The sequence below is a fragment of the Chrysemys picta genome, chromosome 6 (genome assembly GCF_011386835.1).
Source record: "Chrysemys picta bellii isolate R12L10 chromosome 6, ASM1138683v2, whole genome shotgun sequence".
Lineage (NCBI taxonomy): Eukaryota > Metazoa > Chordata > Testudines > Emydidae > Chrysemys > Chrysemys picta.
In genome coordinates this window covers 111086747-111096542 of record NC_088796.1, presented here as the reverse complement: position 1 = coordinate 111096542, position 9796 = coordinate 111086747, and the positions used below count along the sequence as shown (strand labels likewise).

Sequence of the window (9796 nt, the reverse complement as noted above, 5' to 3'; positions counted from 1 at the left end):
GGGCCCACTCAGTAGTTAAACCTGAAATCACCTAATTTCTCTCAGGTGGGGCCCATTCTGTAATCAGGGCTGGCTTAGTCCGGGCTCTCTATTATTATCTCAGAGCTCTGGATGATCTCTGAGTGTTGATCTCTCTCTCTCCATATATATATGAATTTTATTGTCAGGCTCTGTCTCTGGCCCTCTTACACCAATCACTGTAACTGACTTATCTGGATTCTTCTAATGATATTGGGCCAGCCAATGGTGCCATGCTGCATTCCATGAGCTGAGGATCTGCCCATTGTTCTCATGTTGGTGGGACTCTGCCACCCTTATGTTGACTAGTACAATACCCCACAAGCAACCTCCACTGAAATCAGTGTTAGGAAAGTAAGGTATTACTCAGTGTGAGTAGGGGTGGCAGAATCTTGCCTATTATGTCTAACTATTCTTTCTACACGTAGCAATGTTTTCTAAATACTACATTTTTAAAAGTAGATTTTCTCCCTGCCTAATGCAGCTGCCATCTTGTCCTTAAGATGCAGCACGTTACAGTCACTGTGTTTTCTCTGTCGTGGAAAATTTCTCTTTGTTCAGTCTTTGGGCCCAATTCTGAGAAGTGCTGAGCACCCACTAGTTCAGTGGGAGTTCAGGGTGATCAGGACCTTGCAGGAAGTGGTTAGTGCCTCTCAGGGTTAAGCCCTTTCTTTGATGTTTTTCCTTGACCTGAAATGAAAACAAATCTAGACTGAACAGTATGTTTCACTCTGTGAGTATGAGCATGAAAAACATCGTTCCTGTGACTTGGAATCATATTTGCCTTAGTCTGTGGAGGTTCTTCACCTAGTGTAAGATTTTGTGTTTAGGTAACAACTACAGCATCTCTGCCTTGTCTATTTATGTCCTTCTGCTTGTACGTCAATCTGTGTTGTGATCCTGTGTGTCATATCAGTGCACTTACATTTTTTCATACATTATACAAAGAAGTATCTGACAGATGTTCAAGGAGCAGATTTACACCACACAGATTTATACATGGGGAGAATTGATGCATTCTGACTTGTATATTTAGTATATCTTTTTGAAAGTCAGAATATTTCAACATAGAAGATAGTTTAACATTTTATTATTTTGCAAATGTCAGTTGCATACATGCTGTAAATATCTGTGCATTAGACCATCACCAGCATGAATACAGAGTCAAGAAACTGAAAACAATCACCCCGCTAGATATGAAATTGTTCTTTTATGAAAGGAGTTGTGCTGAAGGGTTGCCACGTTGTCAGAAGTTCAGACGAATATAGGCCAAGATGAGCTTGTCTTTTAGCCAAAACATTCCCCAAGGTTGGAAAGCCCCTCAAGGGAAATTAGGATTAAAGGGGTTTATTTGATGGCCCTTTCTGGTTATCTAGCACAGTTTTGGTCTAACAGGGAGATGGCCCTTTCTGGTTATCTAGCACAGTTTTGGTCTAAGCAGTCCATAAAAGGAAAAGTACAGGCAGGTTTGACACAGACCAAGAGAGAGGAAAAAGAGGAGAAATGATGTGGGAAATATGCCATGAATTTTATTGTGGTGCCATAATTGTTAGATGAACAGTAGAAATATAGAAGATAATTATTTAGACCTAGTTTGAAGATCTGTTATTTTCTAAAAGGTATTTATGGACTGGACAGCCCAACAGCGCTTGACATTTTAGAAAATCTCTAGCTTTGTGAAACAGTTTTTATGATGGTGGCAGTGTTACCCAGAGTTCTTTCAACCCAAAGCTCTTGATAACTTTTACTCTGTGTGAGGTGGTGTCAGGAAATAAATCAATCAGGGGAGACACGGCCGTCCGACCGATAGAGGGCTGGCACAACCAGGACAACACAAGAGTGCTTTCACTTAAAGCTAAGCGGCAGCCCGTCTGCCGGTGGGGAACACAAGATGCATCCAGAGGGAGAGTCCCGTCTTGAAGAGTCCTGAAAAGTCAAACTTCTCCCCTTATTTTACACATTAGTAACACAATGACATGTCCCTTAAAGAAAATTTGTTAAGCAAGCAGTTTCAATGGTCAAGCAAGAGGTTTTCTTCTGATTATTGATTAACCAGATGTGGGTTTTTCCCAGCGTTTGCAGCCTTGAGGTCCTAATAGACATTCCTGAGGGCACATCCTGCTCTTCTAAAATGCATGTATCAGCAACTTCAACACAATTCTTATCAGGAAGGACACGGGGTCAAGCTGCCCTTTCTGTGGCACCCAAATCCCCCTCCCTCCTGCCTTGGTCAAGCTAAGGCCGTTGCATGCCTACTTTATGGCCTGCTGACTTGGCTGCTTTTAGCAATAAGCAATAGTGGTTTAAGGCACTTTACTGATTTGCCGAAATCTCCTCGTACAGCAGGACAATAAACATTACAGTGTCTAGTAGAATGGAGAAAAATCTTCCCCAAAATAAAAACGGTGGAACAGTAAACTGGGTGCCTTGTATAAATATATAGGGATGAACATGAAAAAAAAAGACACTAAAAATTGTGAAAAGAAACCACCACAGGAAAAATGTATGTATCTCGCTTTCTGTGTTTTTTGACAGGTGGGATATGAATTTCCTCCATGGTTAAGAATCGAAAACAGATCCAAAAATCAGTAGGTGTGCTTCTTCCACCTCTGGTAAGTCTGCTTTCTCTGTTTTGCAGATTGTCTTTCAAAAGTTTTAAGCTAAAATCTCAAATTTCTTATAAAAGTGCAGGAAGACTTGGAAGACTCTAACCAAATTAATATGCACAATTTTTTTTCATGGTTTCTTCATATGATTTTTCTTTTTTAATTTCAGTGTTTTTTTCTTGAATTAAAACACATTTCCCTGCCATGATGGAAACTCCAGCACAAAAGTCTGTGCTAGGGCTTGAGAACCTGAAAATGAAATGTGACCACAGCCAGTGAAGAGAATTAAACAAACTAGAAGAATTTCCCTGCCCAAGCCGAGTAGAAGGCAAATGTTAAAAGAGAAGGAACCAGCAAAAATGGTGAACACTGAATTTGATTTTTTTTTAATTATTTGAATTCTTTCATCCCAGGGACACAATTGGTAAAAAATATGTAATGGGACTTCTCTGCATAACCTCCTTCTGACCACATTGTAAATCATAATCATCCATGTGGGTACCTCTCTAGCATGTGTTACTATACTAATTGCTCATCCTGTTTTATGAATTAGTCTCAATTTTTCACTATTGTCAGTGACTTGGAGCAATCAACAGGACATGATATTCACACCTTCCAATTGCAACTATTCTTCAGCTACAGTATGTATATAAAAGACCTGGAAATAAACAATGAGTTAAGGTTTCTCAGAGCATTCTGTCTCCTGTGGTTTCACAGAAGGAAGATACCAATGGTTTGTGCTGGGGGGTCAGCCGAATCTTGTGACCCAGTGGATAGGAATTTTTCCTTATTTATGAGCCACTGACCCCAGTGGACCCTTTCCTGGGAAGTGAGAGAGTGAGAATTTTTTTAGCTCATGAGCTGCTGAGTGGACAGGGCATTTCCCGGAGTGCGAGGGGAAATCCTTTCTAGCTTATAAGCCACTAACCTAGTGGACAGGGTGCCCCCCCCCCCCGAGATTCCCTAGTTTATGAGCCACTAGCAGACAGGGCGCCTCACTTGGTGTGTGTGATTGGAAAATGGGTGGGGGACAGTCTAAGAATTCCCCCTCAACGCCAAAGGGCACCCCTGCGTATTATATGTATGTGCACTATGGGCCAAGGACCTGCAGGTATTTAGAGATTGGAACTGTTACACGCGTGATAACCCATCTAAACAATTCCCACTAGAAGGTACCTTTGATTTAGCTAAACTCACGTACCTCAGAGGAACCCTTGCATTACCAAAAGCCTCTGATACACAGTGGGAGCAATTTGTCTATTGGGGAAAGGAACAGATTAATTTGAAAATTCAGCTTGGACCAGATATAAAGAGAAAGCTGCTCTGCGTTCAAGGTCAAGAATTAACATAGACCATGCCAAGTACAGAGAAAAAAAACCAAAAAATAAAACAAAACAAAACAAAAATTGCTTTCAGCACCAGCTGGCTGAAAAAAATATAGACAGAGGCAAACCAAAGGCAACACAAGTTACAGGACTGAGATTACATTTGCAAAGGTTTGCCGTCCAGTGCGATCCTGGAGCCGGTGTGGTTTGGGGACACTGAAGAAGCCACAGGCAGCCGGCCTGGACTGGAATACTGAGCAAAGATCTCTGAAAGGGACACCCCAAGAAACCCCAGGGTGGAGAAAAACCCAAGAGCGGAAGCAATTTGGAGATTTTTGCAGTGTACCTCTATTCAACCTGTGCACAGGATAACCTCCCGCCCATCTCTCTCTCTCTCTGTCTTTCCTATCCGTGGGCCTGGCCAGCCTGGGCAGCGTGTTCGTGAGTAGAAAAAGAAAAAGAAAAAAAGGGTTACAGGTGGGTCTACCCCCGGTCATAGCAGGACCGGGCAATAAGAGGAGTTGGGGGGGAAAGGGAAGAGATATGTACCTAACAGCTAGAGAAAAATTGAACAGTTAAAATGCCAACTGGCAATGCATTCTGTCCAGGTGGTAAGTCTAACGGGGAATGATTCGGGTGACCCTTGTGACTGATATTGTTAAGGAAAAAGGACCGGAGGGGTGGGGGTTAGTTGAGAAGCCCACTCTCCTTGCTAAATTGGTAGTGAAACAAAGCCTGTGCCCATGGAATGAATGATGCAGAGAGGAAAAAAGGATGGGTCCAGACAAGCAGGCAGGGAGCAGAAAGAAAAAATTGGGAAACGGGTTGGAAACCTTGAAAGCATAGTGGCAGAAGTAAAGGATGTAGTAAATGCAAAATGGGAAATTCAGATCCCTAAAATAATAATTGGAATAGTAAAATCTGAGTTGATTGAGGTGTTGTTTTGGGAAAATAAGCAAGTGATTTAAGGAAAGAAAGTGAGAAGTTAACTCTGTAGTTACTGGAGGGAATTAAGCAGTGAAACTTTGTACAAATGTTAAAGAAAAGGTGTTATGAAAGAATTCTTGGTTTCTTTGCAGCCATTCTGAAGGAAAAATGGGCCCTTTTCCAAAGAAATGTCTGTAAATAAATCCAGGCAAAGAGACTATTTAATTAAAATCATTTGGCTATGAACATTTTAGTCGGATTAGAGAAAACATACGGGGTGTCTACTGGAATTTAATCACCCAAATTGTAAGAAGGAATGTCAAGGAAAAGAATAGGTGTAGTGTATATTGTAAAAGGGGTGAGAAAAACGGAAATATGCAATGCTACTTAATTAAAATCCTATTAGGCTCCAAGGGGCTACAATAGTTGGTGTTTTCCTTTTTGAATTACTGTGTGTTTTTGAAAATAGGAGTTAAAAGTAACAGGTAATCAGAACTCTGGTAAAAGTTAATTGTGTTCCTTTTAAGTAAAAGTGAAAATATGGGGGTAATTCCTCTGTCTTGCCTGCAATCAGCAAGGGTATTTGTATAAGAAAGAAATATTTTAAACAATGACTGATCGCCCCAGAAGGGGTAGGAATATGTATTGTCTTTTAGAAAATTAGAGAAAGCTAATGCCAGCTAAAGAGCAATCCAACATACCATGCATTTACAAGCACAAAAGAAATTGTGTTCTGTGTCTATGTCCTTGTGGTGTTTATCTTGTGGCTAGAATTGTTGTGTTTAATTTTCTATAGGGCAGTATAGTTCAAAACCAAATAGAAGGGTTAGAGTTAATGCAAATACTTGTTTTATCCAACTTGGAATACAAAGTGGTTTAAATACTATCAGGAAATACTAAGGTTTTAATATATGTGACAGAGGCTGCACCAAGCTGAGAAATGTTCTTAGAGTGCCCTATTTCGAGCAAAGGGGGGATGATTGCTGCAGTTCACGAGATTGGTATGCACCTAATTTTAATTTGCCTGGTAGCTGCTGTTTTTCCATCTTTGTAGTTTTAGATCTGTTGTTTTCCTTTTCCAAAACATCCCGGCTCCGGAGACTGTTTTTTCTGCCTTGGCCTTCACTGTTCTCACTGTTATCTTTGCAGCCCTATGTCTCACTTAGTTCTTTTTTTTCCTCACAGCTGGTTGAGGGGGGTTGGACCTCCCCCGCTTCTGTCTTGGCGGGTAGCACCTGGCCTTGGGCTGGAGTTCTCTTATCTTTGCATTGAGTTTGTTAGTTGTAGTGATGAATTCATTCATTCTCTGCTCCATTCTCTTGTTTCTCTTCCCCTCAGCCTCTTGTACCTGCTTGCAATAGTGTTGGCCACATACAGTGCTGATCTGTCTTTCCCATAGACTCACTGAGGGAAGAGGGTCAGCAATATAATATTGGAATAATACTGCCAGCAACATAATATTGAGAAAGCAGTTAAAACTAGAAAAGCAGCACACCCTTCCTGGGGACCTTTTGTAAATATTCAGATTGATTTTATTCAAATGCCTAAATGTTGTAATTATGAGTGTGTGTTAGTTTTAATTGATGTATTTTCAAACTGGGTTGAAACCTTCCCTTGCAGAAGGGCAGATGCCAAGATTGTTGTGAAATTGTTGCTTAAGGATCTTGTACCACAATTTGGCATACCTGTGAGTATCAACGGTGACGGTGGGACTTCATTTTACTGGACAGAAAGTAAAAGAATGCAGTGAAATGTCAGAATGGGATTCTGAAAAACGAACTGGCCAAGATTTGTGCAGAAACAAACTTATAATGCCTTGCCATTAGCATTGATGAGTATGAGGGCCACTCCCAACCGAAAGATTGGACTTAGCCCACATGAGATCCTGACAGGGCGCCCGATGCAACTTCCAGCAGTGCCTCCTCTGGCCCTTTCCCAGATGGACATTTATTTAATGGATGACACAATGCTTAATTACTACCAGGCACTAGTGAAATGTGTCAGGTCTTTTTATACACAAGTGAAAGAAGCACTACCCAAGGATCCTGAGCAATCCTGCCACTCACTAGAACCAGGAGACTGGGTCTACATAAAGGTCCATCAACGAAAGACTGCTCTGACTCTGTACTGGAAAGCCCTTACCAAGTCCTGTTAACTACCAACATCGCTGTGAAATGCCAAGGACTGACTGCCTGGACCCATGCTTCTCACTGCAAGAAGGCCGCTCCACCTCGACATGACCCTCTGTCTGCTGATCAGCCTGTCCCTCCTTTTGATACTTTTTCCTCCTTCTGAACAGCAAGAGAAAAGGACAAGTTGAAGTGCTGGTAACCTTTCCCTTGTCCACTAACACCATACATTCACCATCTGCTGGAGGAACCCAGTTATTACCGTGTGACGTGCTGGTAACCTCTCCCCTGTATGATGCTGAACCACGACTGTTCCAGGAAAGAAGAAGAAGAAGGTATGTTCGTTCCACTGAAATTGCCAAAGTCCAGGGTTTCTTGACTACAAAGACATTAAGAATTGGCCCTGGTGAAAAAGATGGAGTATCGTAACCTGGCGGGGAGAAACTTGTGGGAACTGCACCTGGGACTGTGGTATTGAGTGTTGGTTTGGGTTTATTCTGGGGACTGGGCTCTGTGCTTTCAGACAAGTACCTTCAGCATGTATAGCCCTCCCTAATTGGCTTTCAGATGACAAATACCAAAAGTGCCACGACCACTGCCCCCGCCATTATCCTCACTACCACTCCCACCCCTGTAACACATGCTAATAAAAACAATACCATATACTTTAATGAAACCCAATGGCCAAGGCCTTACACCTCAATGATCCCTATGGGATGGTGCCAATAGTGCAGCAGCAATTTGAAACATTTACAAAGGCCAACCATATGATGAAAAATTAGAGCAATTGGAAAAGGCCACTGGTCTTATTACTGGAGCACGGTAATCCAAGTACAGGCTGAGGTTGGTAAATTACATGTTATTTCTGACCCAGAAGCTGTTGACAGAGATGGTATTGAATATCACCGGGGCAGGAAAGGAATTGCAGTGGGATCTGGCATGTTTAGAAAAAAGGGATTTTCTGAATGACCAGCTTATGGCCATTCGGAGTGATCTTGAGCATTAGGCGTGGCCTACTGCCCTTACAGTGCTTCAGGAATGCCATCTGATTTGTGGCCATGGAGACATACTTGAGAGATTTTCTGGGTGGAAGTGCAGACGTTTGCAGTGCTCCTTCCAAGCATACGGGCTGGTTGGAGGGGTGTGGACTTCCACATACTGAATCCTGCTGGGTCCGTGGGACGGATGCATGTGGGATTAGATAATTCACCGAGACATTTGGGAAATTAAACTATCTGGTATGCCTAATCAATTTATAGTCAGTGCTCCTGGAATAATACCCGACATTTGGATAATGATAGGGAGTCAATGGACACGCTGGCCGTTAGAACCCCCACAATTTCAGTGTGTACATAAACTGAAGCCCGGAGAAGTTGTCGCTGTTCATGACAATGTTTGTTGGGAGGGTATGGGACAAGGAACTATCCTGACAGGACACCTGCTTTTCCAAGCTAATGATAGCTTTGTGTATGTTAAGGCCGCCACATTGCAAGACATACATTTTAATCTCACTACTGCTGCAGGCAATAATGTCATTTATTGGCCTGCAGATAGAATTCTACAATCATCCCTTAGGTTCCAGATACCCTTCAGTTGGATTGTTTTAGCACCTGATAGATTCCAAAATTTGCTTTTACTCCTACCAGAGGTTCAGAAAAATCTCTGAATTACTAGGGCAAATTCATATGCTCCAAAATATATATATCAAATTGAAAAGTATGCTTTTCTTACAGTCTATAGAGTGTCTACTTTATGTATTAAGTATGATATATTGTGTTCTGTGACTAGAGTTGTACAGCAACCCCATTATATTATTACAATGGGAATGTTAATGCTTTTACTGTTGTTGTTTAGTTTAGGGTTAGGTTATTGTTGTTGTAAAGGATGTATTAGTAATAGCACCTTCCATGTTCATACTAACTATGCTTTGTTGTATTTAGTTAAACCCCAGAAGGTTGTACCATGTGAGCTAGAGTCAGAAATACAAGGTTTGATGAAAATGGAAGTTTAAGATTGATAGTTGTGCTAGAAGCACAAAAGGGGGGAGTGTGGAAGTTGGGAAAAGAGCAGACATCTTAGTCTTCCAGGAAGAAGAAGAGTCAGGCTAACTCTAACAGCTAATAACGCTAGACTTCCAAGCAGGGCCTGGGAGAGTGGAAAAGAACTGTAAGAGATGCTGTAAGAGACCTTGTGTTAGATAAGAACGGAACACAGACTGGAGCAGAAATTGCTGAGGAAAGTAAGATATCAGGAAGGAATATGTATAAACAAAATGCAGTTGTTGATCATTACTGTATGTAACAAAAGGTATAATGCTTGCCCTAATTGTTTATCTTTTGGGAGACCTGCCATTGTGCATTCTTCCCCTTGCAATATTGCTTGAGAATAAACTGCCTCTGACATTTGCAACCAACTTCAGAGTGAGGACTCCTTTTTCTCCCACAACCCCCAAAATACTCTGATTTCTACATATGTAGTGTGTTTCTATTATGACCAGGGTTGCTATTTATTAATCTGTCCTCATCATATACCACAGCTTGAGAAGTTTCCTAGAGACATTTATAAAAAATATATGAAGATAGAGTAAAACTTGTGAGATTATGAGGTGCAGAAAAGATATTTTCATTTAATTGATTGACATTCATACAATGGAAAATGTATTTTTCCCTTTGTGTTTCAACCAAATCTTATTTCATTCCAGCTGAGGAGGCAGCGACTACAGAGGTTAAAACAGATGGATGAAACTGTACCATTCAGTGGATTCCCTCCTCTCTACTGATCCTTCCCACAG

General features: G+C 41.4%; 1 long non-coding RNA gene across 1 annotated transcript; it reads left to right on the top strand.

Moving 5' to 3' along the window:
- Window positions 1-409: 409 nt before the first annotated feature.
- Window positions 410-9418, top strand: LOC135972262 (uncharacterized). The gene is made up of 2 exons (XR_010588681.1): window positions 410-4426; window positions 6497-9418. It is a non-coding gene; the product is annotated as an uncharacterized LOC135972262 (long non-coding RNA).
- The last annotated feature ends 378 nt before the right edge of the window (window positions 9419-9796 follow it).